This window comes from Triticum urartu, chromosome 7A, assembly GCF_056163025.1.
Source record: "Triticum urartu cultivar PI428250 chromosome 7A, HENAU_Tu73, whole genome shotgun sequence".
NCBI classification, from domain to species: Eukaryota; Viridiplantae; Streptophyta; class Magnoliopsida; order Poales; family Poaceae; genus Triticum; species Triticum urartu.
The window spans coordinates 341,591,394-341,613,804 of NC_141879.1; positions in this window are offsets into that span (position 1 = coordinate 341,591,394).

The window sequence follows — 22,411 nt, forward strand, 5'->3', positions numbered from 1 at the left end:
ATCGTCTTTGATGGATGTTTGGCCCTTGTCATCTTTCCAGCTTCGCAGGCACCACACAGATGATCCTTCTTGAACTTGACGCCCTCAATACCTACGACGTCTTTCTTCTTCGCGAGAGTGTATAAGTTCCTCATGCCAGCATGCCCTAGCCTCCGATGCTAGAGCCAGCACTCTGAAGCTTTTGCTAGAAGACACACGGCCAATTGTGGTCCTGCTGAGAAATCAACCACGTACAGATCATCTTTTTGGTACCCTTCAAAGACTAGAGATTTGTCAGATTCCATAAGCACGAGGCAATGATATTTTCCAAATATTACTACCATATTCAGATCACAAAGCATTTAGACAGACATTAAGTTGAAACAAAGGGATTCAACAAGCATCACTTTATCCATGTACTGATCCTTTGAGATTGCAACTCTACCTACACCCAATACCTTTCTTTTACCAGTGTCAGCAAATGTGATGTGACTCTTGTCAGATGGACGTAAGGTTGAGTCCATGAGAAGACTTCGATCACCAGTCATGTGGTTAGTGCATCCACAGTCCATAATCCATTCAAAAGCCTTTGGTATCACACCCTACAGTGCAGTTAGGGGGATAGGCTTCTGTCGGATCACGGTTCCGGCAAAACCCTCAAAGTTCGAACACTTGGGTGCGCGCGAATATCTCCCCCCTACCGATCCACGTCCTAACTTAGCTAAGGTATTACGAACTAACTCGACGAACTCGCAACACAAAGGACACAAGATTTATACTGGTTCGGGCCACTGTTATGGTGTAATACCCTACTCCAGTGTGGTGGTGGATTGCCTCTCGGGCTGAGGATGAACAGTACAAGGGGAAGAACAGCCTCCTGAGGAGAGGTGTTCTTGTGCTTGGTGGATGTGATTGTGGGGATGAACTAGTTCTAGTCTAAGATGAGGTCGCCCTCTAGCTATGGTGGTGGCTAGTCCTATTTATAGTGTCCTTGGTCCTCTTCCCAAATATTGAGCGGGAAGGGATCCCACAATGGCCAATTTGAAGGGGGGCAACTAGTACAAGCTATCCTGACAAAAGCAGTCTTCGCGTGCCAAAGGCTCTGGTGCTGATGCCATCTTGGGCTCCATGGTGACCTCCGTCTTGCCGTTCTTCTGGTCTTGGTCTCGTTGCACCAATATGGAAACCTTTGCTTAATGCCTCGGTACTCCGCGCCTGCGCTTGCTCCCTTAGCACCGAAGAGGAAACAGGGACACTGTGCGCGCTGGCGCCCGCCTGGCCTTGGTCATCATGGCTCATGTCACTGGAACCTCTCGAGGTTTGCCTGTCCTTGAACTCTCTGCCCCTCGCGAGCCAGCCTAATGAGGCCGCTCCTGAGAAGGTCTTGTGTTGTCCGCCTCGCGAGGCTTGGCCCCTCGCGAGGGTCTTGAGTCTTTGCTGGTGAAGATGGGCCGTACAGGCTCGCTCGCAGAGCCACGCCATGGGCTGTAGGCAGGCAAGTCTGGGGACCCCCGTTCCTAGAACGCCGACAATAGCCCCCGGGCCCAAGGCGCGCTCGGGATTGGCTTCGAGGTGAAGCCAAAGGCCAAGTGCGGAGCGCCGTGGGCCCCAATATCCTGTGACCTTGGTCGACGCGTGGCGGTTGATTGGACGCGGGCGCCTCCGCTTCCCCACGCTGCGTTGATACCCGCTTGGCTAGACGGCCACGACGGTCTACACGGTTATTCTTCCATCGCCTACGTCATTCACCTCCAATTCCTCTGCTTCCCCCCGGACTCCGCTCCTCTTTCCAATCTGATCTTAGCTCTGCTCACTCCATCACCATGGCCCCGACGCAAAAAGATAAGGGGGAGAAGCCCCTGTCTTCGGCTAGTGCGCCCCCGGCCGCCGAGCCCGCAGTTGGCCGTCCGCTGGTGCTCAACGATGAGGCTATGGGCAAGGTGCGTCCCATGCTCGCCTCCAGCTTCAACGAGTGTGGAAAAATGGTGTCTTGGCCTGCATCTCGCGCTTGCATTGACCGGGCGGCAACTGAGGTCCCCTTCTTCATTGGCGCCCTTTGGGCCGGCTTGGTCCCTCCTTTCTCCGCCTTCTTCAATGATGTGCTTCCACATTATCAGATCCACATGCTGCACCTTGATCCTCTATCAGTGACCCTCCTCACCGTCTTCGCCTTTGTATGCGAGGCCATGGTAGGCATTGTTCCTTCTGTGGCCCTTTTCCGCCACTTCTTCTTGCTGCATTTGATTGACCCCCGCCAGAGCTCAGGGTGCCTGAGCTTTCAGGTCGGCGACGACCGGCGACGGGATCGACTTCGAACTTCCACCACCCATGAGCGAGCTACAGGCACGGTGGGTGTTTGTTGATGCCGAGTGCTCAGCCCCCTTCTCTCATCTTCGTCAGGGCCCGCCATTCCTAACTCCAGTTGGTGCCACCGGAGGCTCGTCGATCCGCGCCTTGTCCCCGTCTAGCTCAGGTCGAGGTGGTTCAAAGACCTTGGCGTGACTGCGCCTATGGTGTTGATGGAGTTCGTCCGATGCCGAATCGCTCCGCTTCAGCGCCACTCCCGATCGATGTGGGCCTTGCTCAGCAGCCAGGACCACATGAGGCTTCAGAAGTCTGGGATCCCCCTTGAGGTGCAGCGAACGATGCTTGAGGTCCTAACCGATGTGGGCCTTGCTCAGAAGTCTGGGATCCCCCTTGACGACTTGCCGAGGAGTTGCCTTTTGTACCGCTGCGTGAACAAGATGACATTCATGGAGCGGATGCCCTCCTTCGACGAGTGAGGGCTGCGCCCAATTGGCCTCATGGGGCCTCGTGAGAGCCCCATCGTCGTGGTCCCTCTCCTTGACGCTGGCGTCGAGCTCGCCCCAAGTGTGGATGCAGGGGGCGAGCACCGCTGGGGGCCAATAGTGTAGGAGCCGAGATGCTGATGCCACCCAGGTCCTCCGAGGCGTCGGCCTCGGGGACTCGTGACCCTTGCCCTGGGGCGGCGGTTGAAGGGGCGATGCAACTCGCGTCTACCGAGGCCGGGGCTCCTGAGGCCTCGGCAAGTCACTGTGAGGCAGAGCCGGATAGCTGCCCTCAGCTTGGCGCTTCTGAGGCTGCCCCAGCGAGCACTTCTCCAGCTATGCCTCATGTCAGCCACCATGTACATCGCTTCCCCGGCTTTGCGTGGACTTCAAAGAACTCCGCAAGAGGAAGGGGTCCCCGAGCTGCGGCAGCGGCACCTTTGGGCCGTTAAAACGGAGGAAGTACATCACCGTTGATGAGGAAGTACGTCATCTTGGTGATCTTATACGTGTTGCTTTCCTTCTTGAAGATTGTCTCCTCAGGACCCCTTCTGCCAAGGCCATGAAATCTCCTGAGAAGCAGCTTCCTCTCGCCGCGCTTCCCCTGCAAAACTCGAGCGCCGCAAGCTCATGCGCTGCCCACGGCGTGGGGTCAACCGTGGGAGTCGGCTCGTCGTCAAGGTGTCTTGAGCTCTTGCCTTCGTCGTACCTTCTTCGCGGCCTTGCTTGGAGCAGAGAGAGCATACCAAGGGCTCCTCCCCTGGTCATGGCCGGCGACGGGTTGGCCTCGATACTTGGGTCCTCTTCTAGCAGCTGGCCTTCACTCGTTCGGGCCCCTTGCAAGGCCCGACCAGCAAATGGGCGGGCACCAGCCCCCTGCTGGAAGGGGGTGAGTTGCTTCTGGCACCATCCGCGGTCCCCGTGGAGGGGGACGGAGTCAGCAGCATGCTTGAGTCAGCGCGAGAAGGGAGCGTCGTCCGCTGCGAGCTCTTTCGGGAGGCAATGTGCGCGATGAACCGGCTTGGTGAGGAACTCGAGGATGTGGACGCGCGCCTCGTGGCCGAGGGCCTTCGGTTGGTGGAGGAGCAGCGTAAGCTAAAGGCGGCCATCAACCTCGGGCGCCACCGGCTCGAGCTTGATAATGCGAAGGCCAAGGCATCCCTCGCGACCTCGCATGAAGCCTGCTCCTGAGACTTGGAAGAAGCTCAGGAAGCTGACCGCCGCTGCGAGGCCGTGGAGGAACGCTCGCGGGAGCTCCATGCTTGGAACGCCTCCTTGGAGCAGCAGGTGGAGGCGCGTAAATCCATCATGGCGTCAATGAGAGGGACGCCCGTCGAAGAGGAAGAGGTCCGGAGGTGCGAGGAAGCGTTGGCGCTGGAAGCCGTGGAGCACAGCCTCGAACTTGAGCGGCTGGAGACGAGGGAGCGTCAAGTTGCCCAAGCGGAGGATGCCATTGGCGCGCACGAGGCCAGGGCCTAGGAGGAGGTCGATCGTTGGTTGGCCGAGGCTCGCGCGGGTCTTGAGGATAAGTTCGACCTGAAGTTGAAGCTCGTAGAGGCTGATGCTGTAGGTAGGACCGCTGCCCTCAAGTCTAGGTTGGTCGAGGTGGAGCGGCGCGAGGAGGCCGCCGCAGCAGCCCTGGCCTCAGCACAGGCTGAGCTGGCCTCCGCCCGCGCTGAGCTGATCCCTCTTCGGTGGCGGGTTTCCGACGCCGAGTCCGTTGCGGAGCAGAACAGGGAAGAAGTCCTTCAGCGGCGGACGTTGGAGCGCGTGCACGCTCCCATGCTCCAGGACCTCAGGAACAGGGCCGACTCCGCCCTTTGCCATATTTGTGATGAGAATGCTCCTCATCCCCATGCTGACGACTACGCCAGCCACCTCCGCTTCTTTGCAGACGTGGTGACGTGCCTGCAGAACCGTTCCAAGAGGGCTCGCCAGCTTGTTGAAGAGAGGAGTCGTAGCCTGCTCGGGCCTGCCTTCTCCCGCGTCTTCAGCCTTCTCCAGAATGCCGACCCCAACTTCGATTTCGACGCCGCCATTGCCCCCGTACCTAAAGCCATTCGGGGTGAACTAGCGTGGTGGGTTGAAGACAACGTGGATGCGCTGGTCAGGGCCTCCACTTCTGACGATGATGGGGTGGTTCTCGGTGTCAAAACCGGCGAATCTCGGGTAGGGGGTCCCGAACTGTGCGTCTAGGCGGATGGTAACAGGAGGCAGGGGACACGATGTTTTACCCAGGTTCGGGCCCTCTCGATGGAGGTAAAACCCTACGTCCTGCTTGATTAATATTGATGATATGGCTAGTACAAGAGTAGATCTACCACGAGATCAAGGAGGCTAAACCCTAGAAGCTAGCCTATGGTATGATTGTTGTTCGTCCTACGGACTAAAACTCTCTGGTTTATATAGACACCGGAGAGGGCTAGGGTTACACAGAGTCGGTTACAATGGTAGGAGATCTACATATCCATATCGCCAAGCTTGCCTTCCATGCCAAGGAAAGTCCATTCCGGACACGGGACGAAGTCTTCAATCTTGTATCTTCATAGTCCAGGAGTCCGGCCGAAGGTATAGTCCGGCTATCCGGACACCCCCTAATCCAGGACTCCCTCAGTAGCCCCTGAACCAGGCTTCAATGACGACGAGTCCGGCGCACAGATTGTCTTCGGCATTGCAAGGCGGGTTCCTCCTCCAAGTACTTCATAGGAGATTTTGAACACAAAGGTAGTGTCCGGCTCTGCAAAATAAGTTTCCACATATTGCCATAGATAGAATAATATTTACACAAATCTAATCTGCTGATGTATTCCGCAGCGTGACATCACACCACGGCCAAGTCTTTATTTGAATCATTTTACTGCCCCACCTCAGCGCGTTTAGCGAGGCGGTTTCCTTGGCACGTCTTGTCAAAGGAGAGATCGTGTCCCCTTATTCCGGGATTCTCATCAATACGGGCATGGGTAACCCAGTTGTACCCGTTGGTATGTTTTCTAGATCAAAGGCGAGTCCCAAACGGTCACGGGGAGGGCCCTTGGTATTCAACCTCTTATAAAGATACCAAGGCCTTACTCCTTTCTTTCAATCTCAAACGAGTTCGCCCTTCGCCTCGAGTTCCAACACCCAAGGCTCCAGATTTCAGGCGCTTCGGAGCTTCGACAATGTCCGGTTCCGACCTTCGAGGCCAATGGATGCCCTCCTCCGTCACGGAGGAGGACGTGCTGTGGTTGAGAGAGGCCAGGTTCTTGACCGGCGAAATCTGGCATAGGCCGCCTGCTCAAGGGCAGGTCATTCCCACTCCCAAGCCTGGTGAGAGTGTGGTGTTCATGTCTCACTTCCTTCGGGGGCTAGGCTTCCCGACGGATCCCTTCGTGAGGGGGCTCATGTTTTATTATGGGCTGGAATTTCATGACTTAGCTCCGGAGTCCATCCTCCATATCTCCTCATTCATCATCGTGTGTGAAGCCTTCCTCCGTATTACTCCTCACTTCGGACAATGGCTCAAGACCTTCAAAGTAGAGCCGAAGATGATCGAGGGACGGCACGCGGAGTGCGGAGGTGCTTTTATAAGCAAGAATGCTGGTGCTCCATGGCCCGAGGGCTCTTTTCAAGAGGAGACCAGCTTATGGCAACAAGAGTGGTTTTATATTACCGCTCCCAGGAGCACCAAGTGGGTGGCACCACCTGCCTTTCGCTCGGCCCCCCCACCACAGCTAGCGTCATGGGTCAATAAAGGAATGGACTGGGGGCCGTCCAAGGACGTGCCCTTGTTGCAGGGCCGCATTCGAGATCTCCTAGAAAGAGATATCAGTCTGGTCGTGGTGACACAGGTTATGCTGATTCGCCGAGCTCTGCCCTGCAAACGTCGCCCCCTCCTCCTGTGCGAGTTCAATCCGGAGGGACCACGAGCTCTCCAACATTTTATGGGCGCGACACCCATGGAGATGTACAAATTGTTCTTCGGCTCACAAGCAATGTGTCCGGACTTGACCGAGGACGCAGGTCTGAGCTGCAACCGCCCGAATACTCAAGTAAGTAGCCCTGTGCCCGGACTCGCAATCCGCATATTTATCATAAAATTGCCCTTAAAAGAGCTGTCCTTTAAACAGGAGTGGATAGCGAAAGCAAAGCTAATCAGATGTCCGGCCCCCCTCCCCGAGACCACGCTGGGTCCCGTGCTAGTCAGGATGTTGGAGGTTGTGCCTTCGGAGGAAAGCGAGGGAGGGGACAAGGAAGCTATGGCCTCCTCGAAGGAGGCTATTTGGAAGGGAGGAATCAAAAATTCCTCTCCTCAGGGGAAGAAGAGGACCGCCTCTGAAGAACCGGAGACCATGGCCTCAAAGCGGGGGAAGAAATCTTCGCTAGAGGGTCCTGTGCTGGGGGATACTTCAGCCGAATTATGCCCTCTAGGGGATCAGCCCTCCACCGAGCCGTAAGTAGAGAGGAGTTTTCTTTTTAAGAAATGAGAGAAATCCTTGCTTTATATCTGAGAAAAGTAATCGAAAATTTACCTTGTAGCTCGGACCTTAGCCCTTCTCAGCAGAGCTCGTCTTCGGGGGATCTTCTTCCGGAGATGATGGAGAGCGGAACGCCTCCCCCTGCCGTACCGGCTTGCGAGGCGGGCAACCCTGAGGTATCGTCGCGGAGGGTTTCTCCGAATCCGGCAGGGCCGGAAGGTAGTCATATGGCCCCCCAAAGCCATCCGCGTCCAGCCTTCGAAAAGGGCCATCGGACGAGTCCGGCACCGTCTGGTGCGCGGTCGGAGGAGCTGAAGGATCTGCTAGGGTGAGCATCTATCTCAGAGGAGCACCGTGCATTGATGGGTACGGTGATTGAGAGGATTTCATCCGCGGACAGCGGATTGCACGAGGCCATCAGGATTTTACTGACAGGTTTTGAGGTACGCGAAATAATGTACCCTTTTTGGACAGTTGCGCATAAATAAGATGCGCCCTATGTAGATAGTAGCCCCTGAGACTCTGTGCGTTGTCAAAAGTGACGGCGTGCAGAGGATCATAATCCCAGGTCTAATATGCCGCCTTCATACGTAGGTGGTGAAGTGCCCGGTGGCCAGCCGGACTGATGAACTTGCCGAGCTAAAGCAGCAACTTGACATGGCAGATGCCGACATCGCGCTTGTCAACAAGCAGCTTGACGAGGCACAAGGTATGTAATTCCTCCGGCGGCACCTGGTAAGAGGAGCTTTATGCCAGTATCTTACAATGTGTGCGCTTGATGCAGATGGTGCTGCTGCCATGGAGAATCTTTGGGCGGAACTTGCCCGAGCCAAGGAGCAAGCCAAGAAAAGTGATTCGGCTGCTGAAAAGGCAATTGAAGAGATGAAAGCCGAACAGGCTGCTCACTGCCGAAGAAAGAAGGAAATGGCCGAGATGGCCGTGAAGCTGAAGAACACTGCTGACTGTTGCAAGCTTCTTGAAAAAGAAGATCAGGCGAAACAGACGGACCTGAAGAAGGCCGTTGCCGATGCCAAGGATGCTCGCTCTACAATGAGAGCTATGAAGGAGGAGCTGCGTCAGGCCGGAGAGATCGCGGCTGGAAAGCCCTTTATGCTGCAGAGGAAGTTCTGTGATCCTAAACATGCTCCGTTAGACCAGATGTGGAGTACGGCGGACACCTATCTGGATTTAGCAGTGAGTGCCGCAGATGCGGCCGAACACTTCCGAGATCAAGAAGATCACGAAGTGGAAAAGCTCTTCTGGTCACAGTTCCACAATCCAGAGCGTCCACTGTCATTAGCCGATCGTTTGGCTGAATGGGCCGAGCTAAATAGGTTGTCCGGACTCGCCATGAAGTATGTCATGAGTCATCTGTGGCCAGAGAGGCCAGAGCCGAAAATTCATTTCAACTTGGTGCAGCAGTTCCTTGGTGCGGCGCCACATATCAATGCGATGAAGAGGTCAGCGTGCATAGAGGGTGCGCGGATGGCTCTTGCCCATGTCAAGACATACTGGGCGGAAATTGAGGCCACCACTGTTGCATCCCCAGACTCGGATGGAAGCCGAGTACCTGCCGAGCACTATTTTCAGGAAGTTCTGAAAGGCGCTCGTTTAATAGAGACGTAGTGCTCGAAGGATACTATATTCGAATAGCATATATTATTGTAAAACAATATTTTGATAAATTGTAGAAGCTTTTTATACTTGTGCCTGCAAGTAGTATAATACCTCCTGTGCAGCCGTTTAACATATATGTATATATAATCAGAAAGATGGCAGTCGTCGGCTTCAGCCCCCACGCACATAATGCGGGGGTGTTCGCAGAAGGCGCATTTTCACACTTGATCCAACGTCTTGGTCCTACAAAGGAGGTGATAGCACAACGAACTAGGCAATCGGACTATGATGCTTTATCACTTTCTCTTAGCCATAGGAGTTTGACAGTGAGGCTACTTATATAGCCCCTGGTGGCGCCTGCGCTCGCCCAAACTCGGGGCGCATATGTGCCTGGCCGGGAAACGGCCCTTCGTTAATGCGGAGGAATCCTAAAGATTCTGGTAAGTCATCGAGTGGTTGACCAGTCTCACGCTATATCATGACAGTCAGTTTTCGGCTTTCTCTACTGAGGTGCTCGCCTAGCCGAACCGGGGCACAATCGCAGTAGTTCTCCTGGTGCTGCCTTAGCCCATAGAGCGGAACGTAAGGCAGCAAAACACAGGAGCCGGGCAAACCCAACATTTGACCAAAGACATGATTCGGAGCTGATGCATATAAGGCCAAACTCGCGACGCCGAACACTCCCTAAGGTATTCGGTCTTTCTGAGGGCGGACGGGATAACGCCCTTAGTAATAAGCCCCTAGTGTCCAGGTACGCGCAAAAACTCTGACGTGGCCACATGCCAAAACGCCAGCCTCCTCCTTGGTTATACCAAGAAACCAGGGGATGTGCATAACCAAGAGACAGTAAGAAAGGTTTACGCAGGGTCTTAATCTGAAAAGAATGCTTGGAACGGGTCCCTGCTACACGTCTGCGCCGGTGTCTCCGTTGTGCCGTATCCTGGACGGGCGTAGCACGGTGTTCATCTGTAAAAGAGAGGAACTTTGTTGAAGAAAGATCGCGTCGAACATAAGTTATACTAAATAAACAAAGTATAAATCAAAATGGGTAAAATTGAGCTTTATTGTCTCTTGTTTTATATCCGCGGAGCCCCTAGTACAGGGGTATACGGCTATTAAGCCTTTATCAATTGTATGTTTATGTCGGACTCGTCTAGCCGTGTCCGTGGTCTTGACGACCTGTTTAGATGCTTTGGCTGGTGAAGCCGCTTTATTGTGGGGCTGTCAAGGCAGCCGCACTGTTTTCCATGCGGGAGGAACACTCAATGTTTTCCCTTTAATGAGATGATGCCTCGTGGACCGGGCATCTTAAGCGTAAGAGATGCATAATGCGGTATTGTGTTAAAGCGGGCGAAAGCTTCGCATCCCAGCAGTGCTTGATAGCTACATGAGAATGGGGCGATGTGGAAAGTTAGCTGTTCGCGACGGAAGTTATCGGGGGAGCCAAACATAACTTCTAGCTGGAGAGAACCCATGCAACGGGCATCCGGGCCTGGCGTTACCCCTTGAAAGGAGGTTTTGCTATGGCAAATTTTTGTTGGGTCTATCCCCATGTTGCGGATTGTGTCCTGGTATAACAGGTTTAGACCACTGCCGCCGTCCATCAGGACATTTGTAAAGTGGAGCCCGCCGATTATTGGATCTAATACCAAGGTAGTCCAGCCTGCGTTCCAGATACTTCTAGAGTAATCCTGATGGTTGAAGGTGATTGGTTTTAACAACCATAGGCGAGACTCCTTTGGGATATGCCGTATGGCGCGTATCTCTGTTGGTGCCATTCTGTTCGTCACGTGAAGTAAGTTTACTATTTTGACTTCTTGTGGGAAATCCTTTTGTTTCCTGGTGCTCTGCTTGTGGGGTTCGTCATCGTCCTCACTTGGTGTGTCGAGCCCCTTGTGTTCGGCGTTGAGTTTGCCGGATTGCTTGAAAACCCAACAATCTCTGTGGGTATGGTTCGCAGGCTTCCCGGGAGTACTATGTATTTGACATATCTTGTCCAACATTTTGTTTAAGTTGGATAGCTCATCCCTGTTATCCTTGAGGGGCGGCTTTCTCTGATTCTGCCGTGAGCTTTTGAATCCGGCGTTGACCGCCGTGCTTTTTGGGTTGTTTCCCTTATTCCAGCGCTGGTCCTTGCTGCGTTGGGGTTTTCCGTTTCCATCCCTAACTTCGGATGTACTTGGGTCGCTGGTGCTACATCTTGCTAACCAGCTGTCCTCTCCTGCGTAAAAGCGGGTCATGAGGCTTGTTAATGCGACCATTGTTCTTGGCTTTTCTTGGCCGAGGTGTTTGGCGAGCCATTCGTCTCGAACGTTATGCTTAAAATCTGCTAGGGCTTCGGCGTCCGGATAGTCGACTATCTGATTCTTTTTAGTAAGAAATTTGTTCCAAAATTTCCGGGCTGACTCTCCGGGCTGTTGAGTTATGTGACTGAGATCGTCTGCATCCAGAGGGCGGACATAGGTCCCCTGAATATTTACCCAGAAAGCATCCTCAAGCTCTTCCCAACTTCCAATGGTGTTTTCGGGAAGGCTTTTGAGCCAATGCCAGGCTGGCCCTTTAAGCTTGAGGGGTCTGTATTTTATGGTGTGGAGGTCAGCTCCTCTGGCCATGTGTATGTGGAGGATATAATCCTCGATCCAGACCCCAGGGTCTGTTGTTCCGTCGTACGCCTCTATGTTTACGGGCTTGAATCCCGCTGGAAATTCATGGTCCAGCACCTCATCGATGAAACATAGGGGGTGTGCGGCACCCCTGTATTTGGGTGTGCCATGATGTTCGGATATTTGTTGTGTTGCATTGCTTACTAGAGCTTGCTTTCCTGGCCCGTAGATAGATCTGGCTGGGCCATCTTTTTGATGCGGATCCTTTGGTGGATCGCGTGCCGGCTTGTGTGCGGCGCCGCTTGCCGCTCCATGCTGGCCATGCGGTCGTCTATCCGACCGGGTGGCTTTCTTATTTTTTGACTGCGGGGGCTCTGAGGCCTCCTCGTCAAATTCAGGCAGTAGCTTTCTCTTTGGATAGCTTTTTGTGCGGCGACTGCCGTCATATTTGTCTGCGGTGTTGCGTACTTTGCTCCATCTGATTCTGAGTGCATCTTCCGCAGTTTTGAGCTTCCGCTTATGCTTTTTCAGGCTACGCGTAGGGGCGACGAGCCTTTTATGGAGGTTCTTCTGCTCCATTAGCCTATCCGGCGTAAGGTCGTCCGGACTGTTGTTTTCGCCGGGGACGGGGTGTTCGGTTTGTTTATCCAAGTTGCCCTGTTCGGACGGTTGCTCGAAGGCATGTTCATCGTCCGCCGGCTCGTCCTGCTATATGGCTGGGTCTGTATGGCTGCTGTCTCTGTCGAGGCGGGGCTTGGACTGGCGCTTACATCGCTGCTTTGATTGCTTTTCGAGTGAACGATCCCTCGTTGCATCCCTGTGTTCCTCGTCGTCGCTTCCTTTGGGTGTGTCCACCATGTATACATCATGAGATGAGGTGGCTGTCAAGTGCCTTATAGGCATTGGTTCATGTTCATCTCCTACATCGTCGTCCATACCGTCGATGTCTTCGGAGTCGAAGTCGAGCATGTCGGTTAAATCATCGACAGTGGCTACGAAGTGGGTGGTGGGTGGGCTTTGAATTTATTCATCATCCGCATCCCAACCTTGCTGACCATAGTCCGGCCAGGGCTCTCCTGATAAAGAGAGAGACTTTAGTGAATTCAGAATATCGCCGTAGGGCGAGTGCTGAAAGATGTCCGTGGCGGTGAACTCCATGATCGGCGCCCAATCGGGTTCGATCGGCAGGGGCGCGGAGAGCTCGGAGTCTGGAGAGGAGTCCGGCTCCTTGGAGTCACGGGCTTCGCAGAGAATAGGGCTGGTGTTCGGCTCAATCGCCGTAGAGATTGCAGCCCCCGATTAGCGCGGTTGGCTCTGAATTAAGGGTCGGAACTGATGCGGGTGCAGCCTCCAGGGCACTGTTCGGCGGCAGAGCTAGATCATGCCCATCGTGACAGTGCGGCGCGCTCGGCTGTGGCTCGAATCCGTCGAAGATTAAGTCTCCGCGGAGGTCGGCCTTGTAGCTCAAACTTCCAAATCTGACCTGATGGCCAGGGGCGTAGCTTTCGATCTGCTCCAGATGACCAAGCGAATTGGCCCGCAATGCAAAGCCGCCGAATACGAAGATCTGTCCAGGGAGAAAAGTCTCACCCTGGATCGCATCGCTGTTGAAGATCGGAGAAGCCATTGGGCCTAAAAGTGACGACACAGAGGAACTCTCAATGAAAGAACCAATGTTAGTGTCAAAACCGGCGGATCTCGGGTAGGGGGTCCCGAACTGTGCATCTAGGCGGATGGTAACAGGAGGCAGGGGACACGATGTTTTACCCAGGTTCGGGCCCTCTCGATGGAGGTAAAACCCTACGTCCTGCTTGATTAATATTGATGATATGGGTAGTACAAGAGTAGATCTACCATGAGATCAAGGAGGCTAAACCCTAGAAGCTAGCCTATGGTATGATTGTTGTTCGTCCTACGAACTAAAACCCTCCGGTTTATATAGACACCGGAGAGGGCTAGGGTTACACAGAGTCGGTTACAATGGTAGGAGATCTACATATCCGTATCGCCAAGCTTTCCTTCCACGCCAAGGAAAGTCCCTTCCAGACACGGGACAAAGTCTTCAATCTTGTATCTTCATAGTCCAGGAGTCCGGCCGAAGGTATAGTCCGGCTATCCGGACACCCCCTAATCCAGGACTCCCTCAGTGGTAGTCACGGCGGGCGAAGGCGACGTGGTCGATGATGGCGATGGCGGCACTGAGGGAGGTGATGGTAACGCCAATGATGACGGCAGTGATGCCAGCGACACGTCCAAGGGCGATCCTGGGGGCGCGGCGAGCGACCTGTTCGATTGATTCCGCGCTTCTCACCTGTTGTCCCTGCACGCAGAAGCTCGGGCGCGGCCCTAGAGGTTGTAACAACATTTTGGGAAGGGGAGCCCCTCATGTAAGCATACTACTACCTCTATCCCTTTATGTTGAATTGAATATGTGTCTTCACGAACTAACGTATGCTGGGGCAAGGTTGCTATTGCAGCTTACCTTAGCCTGGACGAGCCAAAGACCGGCTCAAGAGATTGTGAGTTTCTGGGAAGCTCCTGAGGAATTCGTCGACACGCCCGAGGGGGCCGCGAGATAAGCGAGCGCCTGCCGCGGCGCGACACGTGCGTGGCTCATGTGCTTCATGCCCAGCCCCTCTCGCGAGGGGCCCGCGAGAAGGGAGCAATAGGGGTGAACTCTGCAATAAGGCAAGAACTAGACTGCGAGAAATAGCTCGAACGAGAAAAAGGCATCCCCGCGCGCACATCAAATGAAAATTCAACTTCAACTTAAATCCAAATCCAGAAGGCAGGGTTATAGGGAAGAGATCCAAAGCAAATGGCTGCATCCGGCGCCTAGTCTAGTCTTCGACGTCTTCTCACCAGCGCGAAGCTAAGTGCTGCCACTAGGCGTGGGAGGGAGCCCCCGAGGCCCGAGGGTGGCACTCCTGAGACTACGGGGCGTGTACAGCCCCACTCGTTCTTACATGAGAGTGTCATGGGCGGTGATGTTCACAGGCGTGAGCCTTACTTCATATCGCCTGACGAGGGCCCCGCCATGCGCCACCCCCTACCACCGTCGGGAGGACCGGAGACCAGGACGGCCCAACGAGGGCAGAGGGGATGCCAGCGGCGCCCTCGGCGACCACGGGTCCTCTGCCGGGGGAAGGGTCGCCGGTGCCACCCCGGAAGAGGACCCACCTCCGGGCGTTGCCTTGCTCCATGCGATGCGGGGAGGGGCATTGCTCCTGGCCCCTCCCACGCAGCCCCCAGTGAGCCTCTTCTGGCGAGACGGATACCACCGCGCCGGAACCATCGCCTGGTGCTGTGACATGGTTCACTTGCGATTCATGGTTAGCGTAAGCCTGCCCCTGGGAGATTAGTGGTACCCTGTAGCTGTTGTCGATGGCGTGGTTCGCAGGGCGGCTCCTGGAAGGCCTTAGCTTATAGCGCCTCTTCTTCCCAACCCGGCTCGAGGAACGAGCCAGGGTCATCTTCTGGCGCATACTCCTGGTTCATCATGCAAGGCACGTAGGCCTCCGGGGCCCTTGCTCCGAAGGCCTCGCCGTAGTGCCCCATGCTCCGTGTCGCCTGGCTCAAGACGCCGTCCTGAGGATGGTGGGGTAGCGCCTCACCAGGGCCATGTGCGGTGACGCTCGTGCCCGCACCCATGCGAGGTGGTGCGGGTGCGAGGGGACGCCCTCCGCCGTGGATCCTGCTGATGTCGACGATGTTCCCGGGTGCACTTGGGGGTACGTGGGCCCGGCGAGGCCCGCCGTGGGATCCTGCTGCTGCCTGCGGCATGAGCAGGTAGCAGAAGGGCGGTGCTCCCGTGGCCGCCGCATCCAGTAGCTGGGCGACGCGTTCCAGCAGTGCATCCCGGCCGCTCTCCATCAGTCGGCACCACAGCAGCTCCCGTGCTACCATGAGCACGACCCGCATGTTCGCCTACTCCCTCCTGGTGTGCGGCGCCATCGCTGCAGCATGACTTGCAGCCCTTGCAGCAGCTCGCGTCTGTCGGGGAGTAAGAGCAGAGGGTGAGTGACCACGCCGCCCATGCCCCGCGGTGTTTGGTGGTGCGCGTGCCACCTGAGGCGTGGGGTTGTGGTCTTCCTGGGCTGGTAGCGTCGTCCGGGCTGGCCAGGCTGCCTAGCTGTCGGCGTTGGTCCTCGAGTCACCTGACATCGAAGCCGCGGGGCGCCAGGGATCAACGAGCGGATCGGCTAATGGGAGGAGAGCCCCGGCGCACCCCTACCTAGCGCGCCAAATGTCGGATCACGGGTTCCGGCAAAACCCTCAAGGTTCGAACATTGGGGTGTGTGCGAAGATCTCCCCCTACCGATCCACGTCCTAACTCAGCTAAGGTCTTACGAACTAACTCGACGAACTCGCAACACAAAGGACAAAAGATTTATACTGGTTCGGGCCACCATTGTGGTGTAATACCCTACTCCAGTGTGGTGGTGGTGGATTTCCTCTCGGGCTGAGGATGAACAGTACAGGGGGAAGAACAACCTCTTGAGGAGAGGTGTTCTTGTGTTTGGTGGTTGTGATTCTGGGGATGAACTAGTTCTAGTCTAAGATGAGTTCACCCTCTAGCTATGGCGGTGGCTAGTCCTATTTATAGTGGCCTTGGCCCTCTTCCAAAATATTGAGCGGGAAGGGATCCCACAATGACTAATTTGAAGGGGGACAGCTAGTACAAGCTATCCTGACAAAAGCAGTCTTCGCCTGCCAAAGGCTCTGGTGGTGACGTCGTCTTGGGCTGCACGGTGACCTCCGTCTTGCCGTCCTTCTAGTCTTGGTCTCGTTGCACCAATATAGAAACCTTTGCTTGACGCCTCAGTACTCCGCGCCTGCGCCTGCTCCCTTAGCACGGAAGAGGAACACAAGGACACTATGCGCGCTGGCGCCCGCCTGGCGCCCGCCTGGCCTTGGTTGTCATGGCTCACATCACTGGAACCTCGCGAGGTTTGCCTGGCCTTGATCTCTCCGCCCCACACGAGCCAGCGTGATGAGGCCGCTCCTGAGGAGGTCTTGTGTCGTCCGCCTTGCAAGGCTTGGCCCATCGCGAGGGTCTTGAGTCTTTGCTGGTGAATATGAGCCGTACGGGCCCGCTTGCAGAGCTACGCCATGGGCCGCAGGCATGCAAGTCTGGGGACCCCCATCCCCAGAACGCCGACAGCTTCACCAAGGGAAATGTGAAGCATAAACATTTGACGAACAAGTGGATTATGAAAGTTCAGATCCTGGTTAGGGTAGATAGGATGAGTGTCAAGAAAACCAGGAACAAAATATATAGTAAGACCATTTGGGCATTTTATCTTGCGCCCCACAAGATGTTTAGGTCCCCAGCAATAGCATCTGACGCCTTTGATATCCGGCTGGAGACCCTTCCCTGCAAAAGAGAGTTAAGTTTTCTTAACCACCCACATTTTCTGGGGTGGCTTCGAAGCAATGAGTCTAAGTGCAGCATCTGAGAACTTTGGCTTTGGAGCCCTAGCAAACAGTCTTGCAGGAGGTGAATAATACTCATAAGAATAAGCAGAGTAGTTCTTCGTCTTATGAACATGGTGGTTTGATGAAACATGCTCATATTCATAGGCCTGAGTATGGTTTCCCTGCAAAACATTTGTGTTAGGGTGACTCTAGTGAGTCCTCTGTCTGCATGAAGCCTTTGGACCATATGAAGCCTTTGGTCTGGGGTTTGTCTTCTTCCCATGTGGTGTCATGATGACATTTACCTAAAGATTTTCAAGAAAACTCTTGGGGACCCAGATCTTGTTCAAAGGTGGTCCATTCCTGCAGTTAGTACCAATATACCTGGCAAACACTTCACCATTCTGATTCTTAAACAGTTTATAGTTTGCATCAAGGATTCATCAATGATAATCGGGTTAGCACAAGTGAAGCCAGATAAAGTGGATGGATCCACTGAAGGTCCCTTTGCAGCAACCCATGTGGTTTTGGGGTACTGCCCAGGCTTCCAATAGGAACCATCAACATTCATTTTCCTCTCAAACCCAACACCCTCTTTCCTAGGGTTTCGGTTCAGAATCTGTTTCTTGAGGACATCACATAGTGTCTGATGCCCTTTGAGACTTTTGTACATTCTCATCAGCAATAGTAGTGGTATCGTCAGCAGAGGGGTTAGTTACCACATCAGGAGTTGAAGATATTACAACAGTAGTAGCAGTAGAACATCTAGCAACAGAAGCAGCATTATCATGCTCAAGACATTTTAGACATGGTGGTTCAAATCCTTCCTGAGCGGAATTGATTTGTTGAGTGCGGAGTGACTCGTTCTCCTTTTGAAGAAATTCATGAGCCGATCTCAAGTTCTCAAGATCTTGCTTCCTTTGAAGATTATCATAGGAGAGCTTTTCATGAGTAGTTGAGAGCGTTTCATGACGACTTTCAAGTTCCTCATACTAAACATGAAGACTTTTAATGTCTTCAATTAAGGACTGAATTTGAGTCATTTCCGCGTCCAACAGGTCATCGCTTTTGTGTAGCAACTTTTGAATATGTTCCATAGCATTCTGTTGCTTAGTTGCAATTTTAGCAAGTGTTCTGTAGATAGGTTTAGATTCACATTCAGAGTCATCTTCACTTGATGTTTGAAAGTAAGCATCGCGTGAGTTTACCTTGCCAACACGTGCCATGAAGTAGTAGGTAGGAGAAGATGGCTCGGGTTTGGGAGTCATTGTTTTGAGAGACTCCTTGAATTCGAGGAGCCATGGGTCCTGACATGTTTGATGGCCTTCATAGACGTCAGAGATCCAGTCCCATATAAGCTTTGCATTGCATAGATGCATGACGCACCTGAACTCGTCTCTTGACAGACATGAGCATATAACAGCCTTCACCTTTGTATCCAGAAGGATATACTTCTGAATATCTCCAGCATGCGCCATCTTGCATAAATCGGTGAGACCGATCTCTGTAACAGCCCAAAGCTCACCATCCATAGCTAGAAGGCGCTTCCTCATCATAGCCTTCCATCTGGGATAATCATGTCTAACGAAAATGGGGCACGTAGCGGAGACCTTGATTCTCCCTGCAGTCGACATAGATAAAACTCCAGGTGCTTAAACTGAATCACACAGAACAAGGGAGCACCTTGCTCTGATACCAATTGAAAGTGCTAGTTATTGACTAGAGGGGGTGAATAGGCAATTTTATGAAAGTCTTCAAAACACGGGGGCTTTGAAGACAAACATAAAAAAATGAACCTATTGATATGCAGTGGAAGTTGGACTACACTAGACAAGCTATAGTCAAGTAAGCAATGAAGTGAAAGCACGAAGACTATCAGCAGCTTGGTAGTATGGATCAGGATGGAAGATAGTATGAAGCCAAACAACAACAATCTTCACACAATGAAGTCAATCAGATCAGGCAAGCAGGAAATGACTTCACGAAGACAAACTGAAAGTAAAGAGAGGTAAAGGGTAGAACCAGTTGCTTGCTGAGGACAAGGATTTGTTGGACCAGTTCTAGTTGCTATGACAATTGTACGTCTGGTTAGGGAGGCTAAGATTCAACTCAGAAGACCACGTCTTCACGTTATTCCCCTTGAGCTAAGGACACACAGTCCTCGCCCAATCACTCTGGTAAGTCTTCAAGGTACACTTCCAAAACTGCACAGACTTCATTCACCGACAATCCACAATTACTCTTGGATGCTCAGAACGCGACACCTAACCGGCTGGAGGATTCACAGTCCTCAAGTGTAACAAGTCTTCAGATCACGCAGACAGAAAGACTTCAGTCATGCCTAACACTCCTTGGCTCTGTCTGTTTAGGGCTTTGTCCTCGCAAGGATTTCTCTCTCAAATGCTTCGGAGGTGGGTTGCTCTCAAACGACAAAAGCCATGCACTAACTCTGAGCAGCCACCAATTTATGGTGTAGGGGGTGGGCTATTTATAGCCAGGAGGCAACCCGATCTAATTTTGTCCGAAATGACCCTAGGTCACTAAGGAACTGACACATGTCCAATGGTCAGATTTCAAACACACGCGACAGCTTGACTTGGGCTACAAGTAAAGCTGACTCATCCAGCTCTGTAGAAGATTTGCTCTCATTGTCTTCACTCGAAGACATAGGATTTGGTTGAGCATCACTTTAGTAATTCTGACTTTGTTCACTTGGACGCCACTTAACAGTGCGGTGGTTCCTATGACTCAACAAAGAAGAAAAGGAAACTACGAAACAACTATGTCTTCGTACTCCATAGTATTCATACGATGTCTTGTCATGTCATAGTCTTCGTTGTGAATATCTTCATAGGCCACCATTGTCTTCAATGTCTTCACACATTTTTGGCGGTCATCTCTGGTAGGTAAACCGAATCAGTGAGGGACTACTACCTGTGTTTTCCTGCAATTCTCACAAACACATTAGTCCCTCAACCATGGTTGTCGTCAATACTCCAAAACCAACTAGGGGTGGCACTAGATGCACTTACACTTTGGCTATAAAATTAGTCCTAATATGATAGGCATCCAAGATGGGTATAATGAAAACTTTCATAAAAAGTGTGTTGAATACTACGAGAAGTTTGATACTTGATGATTGTTTTGAGATATGAAGATGGTAATATTCGAGTCGTGCTAGTTGAGTAGTTGTGAATTTGAGAAATACTTGTGTTGAAGTTTGCAAGTCCCGTAGCATGCACGTATGGTTACCGTTGTGTGACAAATTTGAAACATGAGGTGTTCTTTGATTGTCATCCTAATGAGTGGCGGTCGGGGACGAGAGATGGTCTTTTCCTACCAATCTATCCCCCTAGGAGCATGCGCGTAATGCTTGGTTTTTGATGACTTGTAGATTTTTGCAATAAGTATGTGAGTTCTTTATGACTAATGTTGAGTCCATGGATTATACACACTCTCACCTTTCCATCATTGCTAGCCTCTACAGTACTGTGCATTGCCCCTTTCTCACCTTGAGAGTTGGTGAAAACTTCGCCGGTGCATCCAACCCCCATGATATGATACGCTCTATCACACATAAACCTCCTTATATCTTCCTCAAAACAGCCACCATACCTACCTATTATGGCATTTCCATAGCCATTCCGAGATATATTGCCATGCAACTTTCCACCGTTTCATTTATTATGACACGCTTCATCATTTTCATATTGCCTTGCATGATCATGTAGTTGACATCGTATTTGTGGCAAAGCATGCATATATTAGTCATACATCTCACTCTTGATTCATTGCTCATCCCGGTACACCGCCGGAGGCACTCATATAGAGTCATATTCTGTTCTAGTATCGAGTTGTAATCGTTGAGTTGTAAATAAATAGAAGTGTGATGATCATCATTAATAGAGCATTGACCCCCAAAAAGGGAAAAAGAAAAAAAGAAAAAAAAAAGAAAAAAGGAAAAGAAAGGGACAATGCTACTATCCTTTTTCCACACTTGTGCTTCAAAGTAGCACCATGATCTTTATGATAGAGAGTCTCTTATTTTGTCACTTTCATATACTAGTGGGAATTTTTTTTCATTATAGAACATGGCTTGTATATTCCAACACTAGGCTTCCTCAAATGCCCTAGTTCTTCGTGAGCAAGCAAGTTGGATTCACACTGACTTACTTTCTTTTGTTGAGCTTTCAAACATTTATAGCTGTAGTGCAACCGTTGCATGGCAATCCCTACTCCTTGCATTGACATCAATTGATAGCAATACTCGTTGCATGGCAATCCCTACTCCTTGCATTGACATCAATACTCGTTGCATAGCAATCCCTAGCCTGTTGATTAGCCGCGTCAATGTGAGACTTTCTCCTTTTTGTCTTCTCCACACAACCCCCATCATTATATTCTATTCCACCCATAGTGCTATGTCCATGGCTCACGCTCATGTATTGCGTGAAAGTTGAATTTTTTTAGATTACTAAAGTATGAAACAATTGCTTGGCTTTTCATCGGGGTTTTGCATGATGAGAGCATTCTTGTGTGACGAAAATGAAGTATAGCCAAACTATATGATTTTGTAGGGATAAGCTTTCTTTGGCCATGTTATCTTGGGAAGACATAATTACTTAGTTAGTATGCTTGAAGTATTATTATTTTTATGTCAATATTAAAATTTTATCTTCAATCTTTCGGATCTAAACATTCATGCCACAATAAAGAGAATTACTTTGAAAATTATGTTAGGTAGCATTCCACATCAAAAATTCTGTTTTCATCATTTACCTACTCGAGGACGAGCAGGAATTAGGCTTGGGGATGCTTGATATGTCTCCAACGTATCTATAATTTTTGATTGTTCCATGCTATTATATTATGTGTTTTGGATGTTTAATGGGCTTTATTACGCACTTTTATATTATTTTCAGGACTAAACTATTAACCAAAGGCCCAGTGCAAATTGTTATTTTTTTTGCCTATTTCAGTGTTTTGCAGAAAAGGAATATCAAACGGAATCCAAACGGAATGAAACCTTTGCGAGGATTGTTTTTGGAAAAAATGCAATCCAGGAGACTTGGAGTGGACGTCAAGGAAGCAACGAGGCAGGAGGGCGCGCCCCCACCCTCGTGGGCCCCTCGAGGCTCCACCGACCTACTTCTTTCGCCTATATATACTCATATACCATGGAAACATCCAGGAGCACCACGAAACCCTATTTCCACCGCCCAAACCTTCTGTACCCGTGAGATCCCATCATGGGGCCTTTTCCGGCGCTCCGTCGGAGGGGGAATTGATCACGGAGGGCTTCTACATCAACACCATAGCCTCTCTGATGATGTGTGAGTAGTTTACCACAGACCGTCGGGTCCATAGTTATTAGCTAGATGGCTTCAACTCTCTCTTTGGATCTCATTACAAAGTTCTCCTCGATTCTCTTGGAGATCTATTCGATGTAATTCTTTTTGCGGTGTGTTTGTCGAGATCCGATGAATTGTGGGTTTATGATCAAGATTATATATGAACAATATTTGATTATTCTCTGAATTCTTTTATGCAT